We start from the raw sequence: 13,776 nt of genomic DNA on the forward strand, positions 1-13,776 counted from the left end.
CATATTACTGATAAAATTAATAGATGTGGATGTGGCAGGGGGTTGTGGTGCTCCTCAGGTGAGGATGTGTGTTTTGGGTACACAGTATTTCTTTTTAAATGGCAGCTCCTAAATAGACTGTCACTAACTAACTGCCTGATAAACTCCAATCATCCAAAGCTAAAATGTGAGACAGGGAATTTAATCCAAAAGTGTAGCTGAGGTCTTGACAAATTAAGTTCTAGCTATCATTTAGATGGTTTGAATAGATAATTATCCTTTAATGGACTTTTCTTTGTACAGATCTATGGACATAGGCAGGGCACATAAGGAAATGTCCCCTAGCACTGCAATTCAAGGAGATCATGCAAAGTTTGTTGGATGTAAACCCAACCACAAATATCTCATATTTAATTAAAAGCAGACCTAAACTTTACATAAAAGGGTAGACAACCCTTATATATATATAAAGTAAAAATGTAATTAAAGGCAGCACCACCCCTTTATATTTTGATCGCTGTGGCAAACAAGGATGAAATAAAGCAAAGATAGAAAAACATTGAAATTGTACTACACAGTGCTTTATCAAATGATATTTTATTCACTAATTGGATCTACTTCAAACCACATGGAACACAATTTGCTTCCTACATTCTTGTTTACAGCCAGAAGATAAATTATTTGATTGAAGATCTAAGGTCCCTTTGTATGAGGATAGAGAATGCTAGTTATGAATGCATATATCTGCCATCAAAAACAAAAATAAATATCTACTCTTAATAATTAGGATTTGAATAAGCTTTTATCAACATTTATACAGTTCAATAAGTTATAAAAAATATTTACTGAACCTAATGTTTTCCATCCTGCTGTTTATGTTGCTGGTTTTGTATATTAACATACCAGTGCTTTATATTGCTAAATCACTAGAAGGCATTCAAGCGGACCTATCACCACATTTTTTAATTTATCTAAAAGGGTGGTTAACCTTTTAATATATAAAAAATAATTTTTTACTTCTGTATAAGATTGAATTGGAAGCACTTTTTTTTTTACATTTTCTTATTACCCATCTTACACCTGCACAGTGCGACATTAGGTGACATGAGAAAAAAAAGGGGAAGAATATAGCAGTGCCAGATGTCCAGTCCATTCAGACATGTAGAAGGAAGACAGGACAGCGTGGGATCATGGAGAGAAAGACTGCTTTCAATTTATAAAGGTGGAAAAGTGTTTTATTTATTTATTTATTTTTTAATGATAGTTCTGCTTTATTTAATTAGTATCTGAATGTTTAATGGGGTTGTTTTTTTTCTAGTTGTATTTGTTTCAACAAGAATACATGTGAAATGTGGTTATCACTTCTTTGACACAGATTACCAAGATCACTGGGTGGATGGTTCCAGCAACTTCTTGAATGAATAATGGCAGTTGATGACCCCCTTCCCTATGACCCTTTATCAGAACCACTCCAATACTTGTTTTGAACAAACGTGTTTGTGTCAGCTGCTCAAAGGCTGGCAAATATCTAAGGGCCACCACCAAACTGTCTGTGTAAAGTAGCCCAAAGAAATCTGCCTGTGGTAGATATAGAGAGCACAATATATAAAATTATCTTTGACATTATAGCCCTTTGGGTATACAGAAATTCAGTACTGCAATGTCTGAATTTATGTATGATGTAACTGTACTGAAAGAAAAATTAAGTTTGTCAACATTGACTTTCTGCTAGTTATCTGACTCTCTCTCTGATTTTATTACTTTTCGTCCCTGACCTTGGAAAAGCACGTGACAGGTGAAGTCAGCCTCTAATTAGTGTACTTGTTATAGGTTAATGGCACAAATGCTTTTGTGTCTGAGATCAGTTTAAATGAATATCGACAGGTCTCTGAATTTAGTTGAACTGGAAACTATTTTCAAATGGGTTCATTGTTCTAACTTGACCTAAAGCTATAAAGTAAAAATCCATTTCTTTTCTTTCTTCTTTAATATTTGATATCCAAAACAAGACCCAAATCTCTTATGACTGCTGGCTGCTACTTTGATAAATTCTAGGGCCACTGGCTTCCAGGATCTTGCTACATTGCTATCAGTGAATAAGTCAATCATAGCCACGTTGGAGCCTAGTTATTTTTATTTATTTAGTTATTAGGTGGTAGTTTTAAATTGAAGTACCACCTTTCAAGGTGCCTTGATGGAGCAGTGTGCTTTACATATATTTAAAATGTATGTTTTAAAATAAGACTTTAAAACAACTAAAATAGGCTTTTAGTCCTCACTAGCAGTAGAACATGCTGGGAAATCTTTTTATCATCTTGCCCTGCCCATGTGCACCTTTCCTCCTGCTAGTTTAAAAATTAATTCAAGCGGCTGAGATTTTAGCTTTGTTGGAATTGGTACAGAAACACATGTGAGTTCATTATCTACTTTTTGGAAGTCTAGGAATATACTTTGTTGTTTTACCTTTAAAGAAAATCGGGCAAATTGTCATGGCATGCTTATCTTAATTTGAAGTTGTCAGTTTAGAAATTGACAACTTCAAACTCTTTAATAACAAATTTATTTTATGGCTGGCTGGAAAGTTTGTGAATTTTTGTATTTTCTCTGTAGTGCCCTGCACATGTGCACTTTTCCTTTTGCTAGTTATACATTTATAAACAAAAACGGAACCAAAGAGAGCATATTTTATTTAAAATACATTACTACATTAGTAGTCAGTGTAGTACAACACTACTAATGCTGGTGGTCAATGGGAAGAATGGCCTTACATTGATGATGAATGGTAAGGAGAGCTAGAAATTGCTCATTGTTTAGGGAAAACCTAGCAACCATTGGAGGAATCCTGGCTGGGAAATGCTCAGCTAGACTCCACTACCCTCTGTACTTAATGAGAAGAACCTGCAAGTAGGAATTGAATGTTTCAATCAAGTACTGTACTTTTTGGTTCTGTCACATTTGCATCCATCACGCCTTGTATATATTGTATGTTGGGGGATAACAGCAAAATTTGATACATTTTGACATTATAAATATTAGTATGTATGACGCTACACGCTGGACACATACCAAAATTATGGTAATAAAAAGCCACACTGAAATTATCCAGCTCCAACTCACAGTCAGACACTTCTAGATGACCTTTAAATTTGCTAGCATGAAGAAAGTGCTTTGCTGCATATCATTTAAATAATTAATTTCACTTGTGTTTCGATATACAAAAACAGATGTATTTAAGTCTTTCAAGAGTGTACCCAAGTAAAATAAAAACAAGGGCATATGATAAAGTTGAGTGTGAATTGGGGATCATTTTTAGAGAAAAGTGAAAAAGGAAAATGATATTCATTCCAAAGGAACCGGTTATGTTTTAATAAACTCATTCTGCATGTTACAATCTACTGCAGAGAAGAAATCAAAAAAATCATGTTTTGCAGATCTATTTTGATCAATAAACCTTCTCAAAACCAAACTATGTTTTAATATTATTCCACCGATAAGTCAATAGATGCCATTTGCTCTCAGTAAACAAACAATCAATAGGGATTGTGTTTATAAAGAGTGACAGCGTATCTATCAAGGGTAACACAGTGTTGGTAATAATAGTAATCCAAAGGCATTTTTGTTGTCACTCTGCCGAAAAAGGAACAATCCAACATGTATAGATTATAGAACATTTTTTGATTTTTGTCATGAAACTGAAAAGATGTAAGGTAGACTGACTGCAAGGTTACTTAAAAAAGAGAGGTAGAAAGGGAACTTGTCACGGCTAATCCGGATAAGGTCGGTCCTGGGTGTCCGGAGGCCACCCGTAGAAGGGGGGGTACTGTCACGCTCCCTTCCGTGACGGAAGTTTGAGGATCTGTCAGACAAGCTGCATGTGAGATTATCTGACAGTCTCTTTGTTTTTACTTATCAGGATGTAACTATGGTAAGGTCCCCAAAACTATTTAATTTACAGGGAGCTCAGAGGCAAGTAGGAGCAAGCTGGTGACAACTGGGTCTGGGGGCTGCAAAGGTGCAAAGAGTCAGCTCCTACATTTCTATCTTGGTTAACCTTAGGTATATAGTCATCTTACACAGTTTGAAGAAAAGAGGAAAAAATGTAGAGGCCAGCATAGCATTCTAATGCTTTATGTCAGTAAGCAGATTACAAAGAGAAAAGAAATCCATCACTGCATGTAAAGATACTATTCTCTGCACAAGTATGTTCCTGCATCAAACTTGACAAACGAGAGAAAATGTACAGAAAAGCTTTTAGCCTTTAGCTATCACAGGATCAGAATATGCATCTCAGATAATATCTTAGAGGCACCTTTTGGGATGCTTGTCTTACAATGGTGGTTTAAAATTTAAAAAAGGTTTATTCCACAAACCAAACCAAAAACATTTTTTACCAACTAGACCTCTTCTACAGATAGACCATCCCCCCAAATTCAACTGCAATTAGCAATATATTAAGTAAAAAGTAATATAAAAAATATAAAACCACTTAATTTTGGGAGGGGAAAGGGAATCTCCTAGGAGGTTGTTGCTGTTGTTACAATGGCCAAAAAAACAAACCTCCAGCGCTAGAGCCGTCATGTGGTCAACAGCCAACATACATCTTTGCAGCTACAGTTTATAAAGCAGCAAATGTAGATTATCCCATAAAACAAGCCTATCTGAGCAGCTGGCAGAATGGCCAATCAAGAGCAGTCAAAACATAACTAAATAAATCTTATCCTACCTGAGATAAAGGCATATCAATAACCATCCTTTAAACTTTTTAAATATGGCCCACCCCATAAGGATACTCTGCTATATACTATCATGTCAGGTTGCAAACGCAAAATGTATGGTGCCTTCTATTAAGCCTATTGACTACTCCCTAAACTTTGTTGATGCCACATAAATATCACAGGCAAAAACATTAAAACTGTAAAAAGCACAGCCAAAAACAACAGTATTTACCCAGATGATTATTTAACATAAATCAATGTTACCAGAGGTAACAACATCATATACCATGTTACCATGGGGTAATGTAACACAGGAGTTATGTTGCTTACTTTTCTTCTATTTGTTAATATTTCATATACAAGAAAGGATATGTCTCGGGCAAGTCTTGTGTCCAAAAACATCTTTAGATAAAAAGTCTTCTTTTTTCCATCTCAGGAATTTGAACAGTATTCTTGTTCTCATTCTGAATAGTCATATACAGCAGAGTGTAAGAGGGCATTCTAAAGTATTTCTTATATAAGAAAAAAGGAAAAGATTTTTTTCTGCTGACATTTTTTATCAAAGTCTTGTGCTTCGCTGTATTTCAACTTAAGCTGCAGTAATAATGCTGGATTTTTCAATTTTACATGATAGATCTGCTTTAAATGCATTCCATGAAGAATGCGTACATTTCAGCCTGTTGAATATTAAATGATGCTTATCTGGATGAAGGTTCTCAAATCACTCATAATGACATTTAATATGTACCAAAGGTAAAAGCATGCCACTGGAAATGCTTGTAACTAATGTATAAGGAATTCGTCTATGGTTCTATTTGTATTTCCATTTTCTTTCTTGGTTATAATGTTATAAACTACCCCAGAAAAAATGATACTATTAAATAAAATTTAAATTAATATTGCATGTGAATCTGATTCACATCTATTTTGCAAACTTTTTCCAGGTCAGTAATTGAAAAAATATTATACATTTTTTAAAGGAGAGCTAAACAATGATAGCTGAGGTACCTCTTTCTGAACCGATTACCTTCTTTTTTACAAATTATTATAAACAAATATAGAAAAAGAACAGGTTCAAAACCTTTAAACCAGGGGTGTCAAACTCAAATACACAGAGGGACGAAATTAAAAACGTTGACCAAGTCAGGGGCCAAACTTGAAATGTATTGAAAAAATTGAGGAAGTTTACTATTTCATCCAAAACTAACAAAAACAAACCCCTCTACACAAACTTTAAGGTTGAACAGACTAATTTCTATCTATCTATGTAGGCTGTGTGTTGTTCACCCTCTCACATCCCAAGTTTGTCTGACACTAAATAATACACTATGCAGTCTGTAATGGATTGAAACAAACACAATGCCCCTGGTAGTCAGGCACCAAGTGATCATTGCCTAGGCTTTGTGTCACATGATGGGTGTACAGGAATAATGTGTATGTATTGCATGTATTGAAAAAGATGATGTGAGGTGGTAACGCGGGCGAGTCAGATGTAATTCATTTTCAGAATTCTTTGGGGGACCAAAAAAAGGTCCGTGAGGGCCAGAGTTTGACACCCCTGCTTTAAACTAACAGAAAGTTATTATTCCAAACCTCTGGAACTTTACTTTACTTTACTTTCTATGAGATTTATTCTGAGTTTATGCAGAGTTTTCACTCAATGTTGGGTTGAGACAAGGCTGGGGAGGATACACTTTCATCAGTGAAGCTGGGTGATCCAGCAAACCTGGAATTAATTTCTTCTGTGGTATTTCATGTGCTATTTGTTTGCAAATGTTTTCAATACTGGACAAGATCCATTCCAGGTTTGATGGATTACCCAACTTTACTGATAAAAGTGTATTCTCTCTCACACATTTAATAATAACACAATTAAATTCTCTCTCACACACCCATTTAATAATACCAATAACAAGTAAATTCAATGTGGAAACATGTTTCAATTTGAGGTAAAGGTTGAGTGAATCTTGGGGGAAAACATAAAAAAATGGACTTTGATGACTCTAAAAATCAAAAATTGGAGTATTTGTGTGGGTTTTAAGAAGCATTGTCCATGTCACTTGTCACAGATCCCTGCAAGATTAGGTGATCTGTAACCCCTTCAGTGTCACCCACCTTGCAGTCCCCTGCTGCCAGCACTATCTCTGCTTCTGAATCCAGCTCTTTGCACACTTCCAGGTCCAGGTCATGTGATTCTCGGTCAGCTGCTCCCTTGCCCTTGAGGACTAGGGTGTTCTGCATATGCACTCCCTCTGCTGGCAGGCATGTGAACAACACCTGAGGCTATCTCATCAACAGCACTCCCCCTGCTGGTGGGGTTGTTGTCTGTGACTCACATGACCTACACTCATCACACGACACCCCCTTTTTGAGGAAGTGGCCTGGCAACAGGAAGTTGCCTGGACAAGGAGTTGCTTGTTTTTCTACTCCCAGGTTTCTACTGCTCCCGTCCCTGCTTACTGTTCCAGTGTTATCTGTGTACCAACCCCGGCTTGTTTCCTGACGACTCTTGTTTGCTGCCTGTCCTGACCTCTTGCCTGTTTCCTGACTACCCTTGTTTGCTGCCTGCCCTCACCTTTGGCTTGTTTGACTACTCTTTTGGATTTCCCTCTGGCACCAAGTTTTGGTTCCTGCTTGTTAGCAGTCACCTGCCTTGGTGGGCACAGGGGCCGCAACCTGGCAGCAGATGGCCGCACAAACAACCTAGAACCTAGAGGCTCTGGAGAAGACCAAGCTACTGCTTAGACCCTGCGCCCTGTGCACGTCTCCAACCATTGGGTAGGTGTCACAGTGGGTCCACTATTTGGCTCTGTGGAGCCGTGACATCACTGTTGGTGTGACCCCCATTCCTTCTTTAAAGCCGTTTGAAATCTAGGTCTTGTTGATATTTTATATTTGCGAAGCCAAGTTTCCAGGATATTAGACCATTGAAATGTTATTTATAAATAACTTTGTATTTTTCATTAAAATAAATTCTCTGACTTAATATAAATGAATATTGCAGCGTTTGCAACAATCATAGCCTAATTTAGTATGCTTAATAATGCATAAGTATAGCTTACATTCAGTTAATGCAGATAAACAGACACAGAATTATGCAGAAGTTACAGTTTTCATTATTTTTGCTTTTGTGTATTTTTACTGTCTTAGAAAGTAGGAGACGTTTGGTTTATTTTCATGAAACATGAACACTAAAAAAGTAGCAGCATTTCACTGATTTTATGATGCAAAACTTCAACTCTTAGAGTAAATAAATCTTTGTACAATCAGTCTACAATGCACTGAAGAAAATTGTCTACTAATTAATAATGCGTGCACCATGTATTTTATACAAAGCTGAATAATTTAGTTAGAACTCATTAAAAATGTAACAACATAAAACAGTGCTTAATTTAAACATAAATCCAGTTGCAAGCATATTTTTATGTTGTACAAATGTCATTGCTCCAACTTCCAGGACAATGGAGGCAAGTCTGAGAAACAATTTAGTTTAGTCAGTTGATATTTACGAATATTTCCAGATTTGATATCTAGTAGTAGTTATTCACATTCAGCTGGACTTGTTTTTGTGATGTTGAAGATGTTACGCAGCTCTTCAAGCTGCTTGTTCAGTTCTACCAGTGTAGCAAATACACTAGCTGTAAGACCCTGGTCCAGCACCAATGCACACCAGATGCCAATCATCCAATCTAACACCACACTCTTCACCTATAGTTTTTTTTCTATTTAAATTGTTTAGCCATTAAAAAATAGAATTCAAGCATAATATAATAGTTTTCAATATACATACAGCACAGTAAATGGTGATAAAAGACAAACCTCTAGCAAACAAGAGTGATGTATTGTGATCTCCAAAACTCCTAATGTGACTTTACAAAAAAACAAATCAGATGTACAACTGAAAAAAATAAAAATGTGTTCCTTTGATACATCCTAATTATTTAACATTGGTGTAACCAACAAAATATTGTGTGGTCAACCCACATTTTGATGTTGTTTGATGGAGAAATAGCAATAAAATAACTTTACAACAGGCATTCACTGCTCCTTGGTTACAAGTTTTTTGTTTTCTTTAAAAGACAGAAAGGCTGCTAAGTCACCTTGAGAAAAAGAACACAGATAAGGCTGCCAAGAATCTGCCTACAACCCAGGTAAAGATTAAAGATTAATTGCTCCACAATGACTGCAGGTTCAGGATTCGGAGAGAGCTTGTGTTCAAGCTAATTTACTACTTAGTTGAAAAATGTAAACACTTGAATGTCCATAGCTTAACAGAAATGTGAGCTACTGAAACTTGAAAGAGAAATTGATATTTGTCAGAATTACTCACATGTGTGAAGAAAGGGGATAACTTATTTTTGATTGGTTGTCATACAAGTGTATTGGGTATAGTAAGCAACATTTTTTCCAAGGCAAGGAACATTCATCTCTAATTTATAGCTGTATATGTGGGCTCAGTTTTTAACAATTTTCTGAACTTGTAAGTGTTGTCATTTTTTGTTTAGTGCTGGAAAATTCCACTGACTGTATTTCAACTTGTTGGTGTTATTTTCTGAAACTATAGCTGTGAGCAGTAGAAAAATGTTGCTTCTAAAATATTTATTAAACAGACATTATAACAGCATGGAAAGAAAAAAAGTTGCTAAAGACAAAAAAAATCCAATACAATAAGGAACATCTAAGATAGAACATAATGTATATTAATTTGGAGACTGCAGTTTAAACCAAACACCACTCAAATGCATAGTTATTCAAATAATTAGAAAATACCAGCCCTTCTTGGTACCTTATGAACAACAATGGATGGTTGCTAATCCAAAATTCCCACACTACATGAGGTTTTTTTTAGATTATTTATTCAGACCTGTTAAATGGAGGAACCTAATCCTTTTGTATCTCATTCTGAAATCTGATTCACATGTTTCCATATTACATTGCCTTCCACCAATCTTCACTTTGTATTAAAATGTATCCAGTCAAACCTTTTTGTAACTTTGGGTCCAAATCAGAAAGAAGTCAAGCTAAACAGTCTTTATCAATTCTTCTCAAATAAGCTTTTAGGTTTTCCACCAGTCAATTGAAAAGATGGTAGAATAAGGCTACTGTAATAGAAAAAAAATAGATTACAGCTCATACACTTACATTACTTTGGTCTCCTTTGGATTTTGGTTCCATTATCAGATACAATTTTATCCAACAGGCTGTGGAGACCAGTTTCCTAATTACTTGTATAACAGTAAAACATGTGGATACTTTTGCAAATTGTAATGGGCAATCTTTAAAAATGAATTTTTAAGATCAGTACACACAAAAGATGTCACAGATGCTAGTTTTGGATCTGTTATTGCATGCTTAGAAAACGCATTATGTGAAAGACTTTATATGTTTAATCCCAAGGAGAATATTACCATCTAATATTTACTACATGCAAAATTATCAGTCATAAGATCCCTACACACAGCAAAGGCAGTCAAATATTATATGTTTCGAATATATTAAAGAATGTTTATGATGATTTAGTAGTTTTTATTTTAAACAAAGTTTATAAATTTATGTTTTATCTTGCTGGATTTTACCTGTATACACATGTAAATAAGACTTTGTGTTTCTGTGATTGGGAGGCACCCCGTGATAAAAGCTTCATTTTTGCAGGGGTATGTTCAGAGATTCTGCCCAAGAAGTGTCAATGAGGGTAGATCCTTTTTTAGAATTCACTCTGAAAAAGGACATGTAAAAGAAAGCATTATTTATTTTTTATCAAAAGGCATATGTATATTTTTTAATTTTATTGGTCAGCAGGGAAAGCTATACATGTTTAGATACCTGCCTACAATGTGTTTTCTGCATTTCTATAGCACTGACATCTTCCATACCATTTTACAATGTTCAAAGTCATTTCTCTAAATGTCTCACAGAGGAGCTTACAAAGCAATGTCCCTACCATAGTCATTATTACCATGGTCTAAGGCCAGTTTAGGGGGAAGGCAATTAACATACAAGTGTGTTTTTGTAATGTGGACAAATAATGTGTCCAGAGGTAACCACACAAACATGGGGAGAACAAACAATCTCAGATTAAGTTAATATTTACCCTCTTCCCCCTTCCTGTCTGATATATATATATCAACATCGCTTAATAATTATGTACTGTGTAGCTGAATTTTCAATAGTCATATTTATTTATAAGGGTCCATGAGTGATTTTGGAACATTGCACTGTTATGTTGACTTCTCTTTAATATTAATGTCATTTTATGACAATACCATCTTATGTTGGATAAAATTATGCTTGATATGTTGATGTTGATATCTCAGCTATGGAGTTCTCTGAGGAGGCAGAATAATAGCAGAAGTGGTTTCTATGGGCAATTAAATACATTTTAGAGAGATATGTGAATACTTGCTGGAAACAAATTAAAATAGTGATGGTGCTTTTTCTTCCCTTTTTTAATGTGAAACATGTATAAACACCACTAGATCTAAAACTGAAGAATGGTGCTACTGGTGCCTGCTGCTTTTTAATGCTTCCTAAAGGTTTATAGGGGAAGCATCAAAGATTAGTTTAGTTATCAGCTGGGACTTCTTGCTTTGTCATACCTTTTTAAGTTTTTTTATTTTAGATTCATCATTCTTTTGATGCTTAGGTTCTACCTAAAAGTCAAAAGTTTGATTTTGGCAGGCCTTTTAAATACAGCATATAAATTTGTAAAACTTAGTAACCTTAGTAAACTAAGTAACAATATTTGGGAGAAGAAAATAAAATCTGTATATAGAAACTTGGAACAAATCATACTATTGGATTTATAAAGAACATTTTTAACTGGGGATGTGAAAGAGGAATGGGTCCGCGGTGAAGCTGGTAATCTAATTCCAGACCCCTTAGTAGTGTGCAGAAATGGTGGGAGTCTTGCCAGTATTTGAAATGAATATTGTAAGGGGGCTTGTGTAAAGGGTAATAATGCTTGCTGACTTGCCACTGATGTAGTATGCATCAATCTGGAGTGCAATACCAGAAGAATTAGGGAGTCTGATTAAAATTACTTCTCTCCAAAGCAGCACCACAATAAAACCTGAAAGAAGTTTTAATGTTTCTCCACTTAATCCCTTTTTTAGAGGGAGGGGGGTATAGATGCAGTGTAGGCAATGCTATATTAGAAACAATAGAGAGCCATCATGTCATCAGACATGTATTTTTTTACCAAATATAAAAATCCCAATACAGTAAATGAAATAAAACAAAACAAAAAAACAATAAAAAGTTATTATTGAGTATAATTAACATGTATAGTAAGTAAAAAATAATATCAAGTTGCATTTTATTCTAACTGTACCCTGATGTACATCTATTCTGCTTGTCTACCCTTTTTGCTGCACATCTGGAACATAGTTCACATTATCAGTACCGGTAATATGCAGATTTTTACTGCAGAGAACACTATCACAATGTGCTAGTAAAATCAACCATGAGTTAATACTAGAATCTCTCATTGTTTTGTATTTTATGCTTTTTGTTGTAATGTATAAATATTTTTTCTATATTTGTGACATATACCATACATGACATATATGGTTTCAGGGAATTACCCAAGAACTTCTCATTAGGTATTGTAGTAGTAATTCATTACTAAAATCCCACAGACTATCTAGTCATTTCCACTGAAAATGATGAAATCTGTTCTGAAGAATTATAATATAAGCAGAGGATTTCCTCTAACCCAAAAGAAAATACTACATAGACACCCTTAGAGTGTACTTAATCTCAAAGCTAAAAATGTAATATATCACAGTTTGCCAGTCCTTAGGAGTACTAACTGCATTTGTTTACTTTAAAGAGGACATATCACCACAATTTTTACTTGATGTAGAAGATAACCCTTCTATGTAAAGTAAAATGTATTTTTTTATTAAATGCCCCTCCCCCTCCGTCTTTACCTATGTGGCAGTAAAGATTGAATGGAGCACAAAGTCTCCTGGGAATTGAACATCATAAATCCCAGGAGTCATCAGGCTGCTCCTGCCCATGCCTCATTTTGGGATTTTTCAGTTATTAAAAAAAGAAAGGTGCCGATCTCACACATGCGCTGTGACTATGGTTTCAGGACAACAGTAACAGAATAGGACCAGAAATATTTCCCCCAATAGTTTCCTCCCCAAAACATATTAGGAAAGGAATTCTGTAATCCTCAGAGATAATAGCAGAGGCATACAGCATAGCAAGTCATTACTTGACAGGATATATGGCAATAGCAATAGGCATTTTGTGCACCAGATATAACAAAATACCTACAATGTTATTTATATTTATTTAAATGTAATAGCCAAAGCAAGCTAGGATTACACAAAACATTTTCCCATTTTTTGGTGGTGCTAACCTAACGTACAATTTTTGTGACGGTGTAAAAAAGCAGCTATAGGATGCCCTAATGATTTAGGACAGAACAAATGTGTGGCCAATGACTATACAGGGAAAAGCTGCCTGTCTTGCATATAGTCACTATCTAGTGATACTGGTCTACTAGCTCTTATGGTACATATATATGAGCTGGTGAAATTTCCTTACTTTAATGGGAAAAACAGTGTTTGCATCACTTTTGAAGTATTAACTATCAGAAAGTTTCTCACCAAAACTGAAATTCCTGTTGGAGAGGATGCCTAAAATTTAACTTGCATTTCTAAAATTGCCATGTTGCATCAAATGTTCTGAGAACTTTCAGGTTGCTATGTTGGATTAAATGCTTTGAGAATGTTCAGATTACAGCTGCTACAGACTGAAATTGAAAGGTAACTTTGAATATTACATAGGATTCCTCTAGGGCAGCGTGCGCCTCTGCCGGTGCACCCCAAGTGGGGTCAGAAGGCAGAATTTTACAAAAACTCAAAATTCGCATATATGATATACGTAGGTTGCTTAGGCTGAAATGATTGAGAAAGGGATTGCATTAAAAAAATTAATAACGCAAAATAGGAAATTACTATTATGCATACATACATGGGGAAGAAAAAGTTTCAAAAAAGGTTGTTTTCCCCTCTGTGCAACTGTTTTTGTGTGTTTATTTCACACATAATTAATGCATAATACAAAA

Source organism: Pyxicephalus adspersus, chromosome 4, assembly GCF_032062135.1.
Source record: "Pyxicephalus adspersus chromosome 4, UCB_Pads_2.0, whole genome shotgun sequence".
NCBI lineage: Eukaryota > Metazoa > Chordata > Amphibia > Anura > Pyxicephalidae > Pyxicephalus > Pyxicephalus adspersus.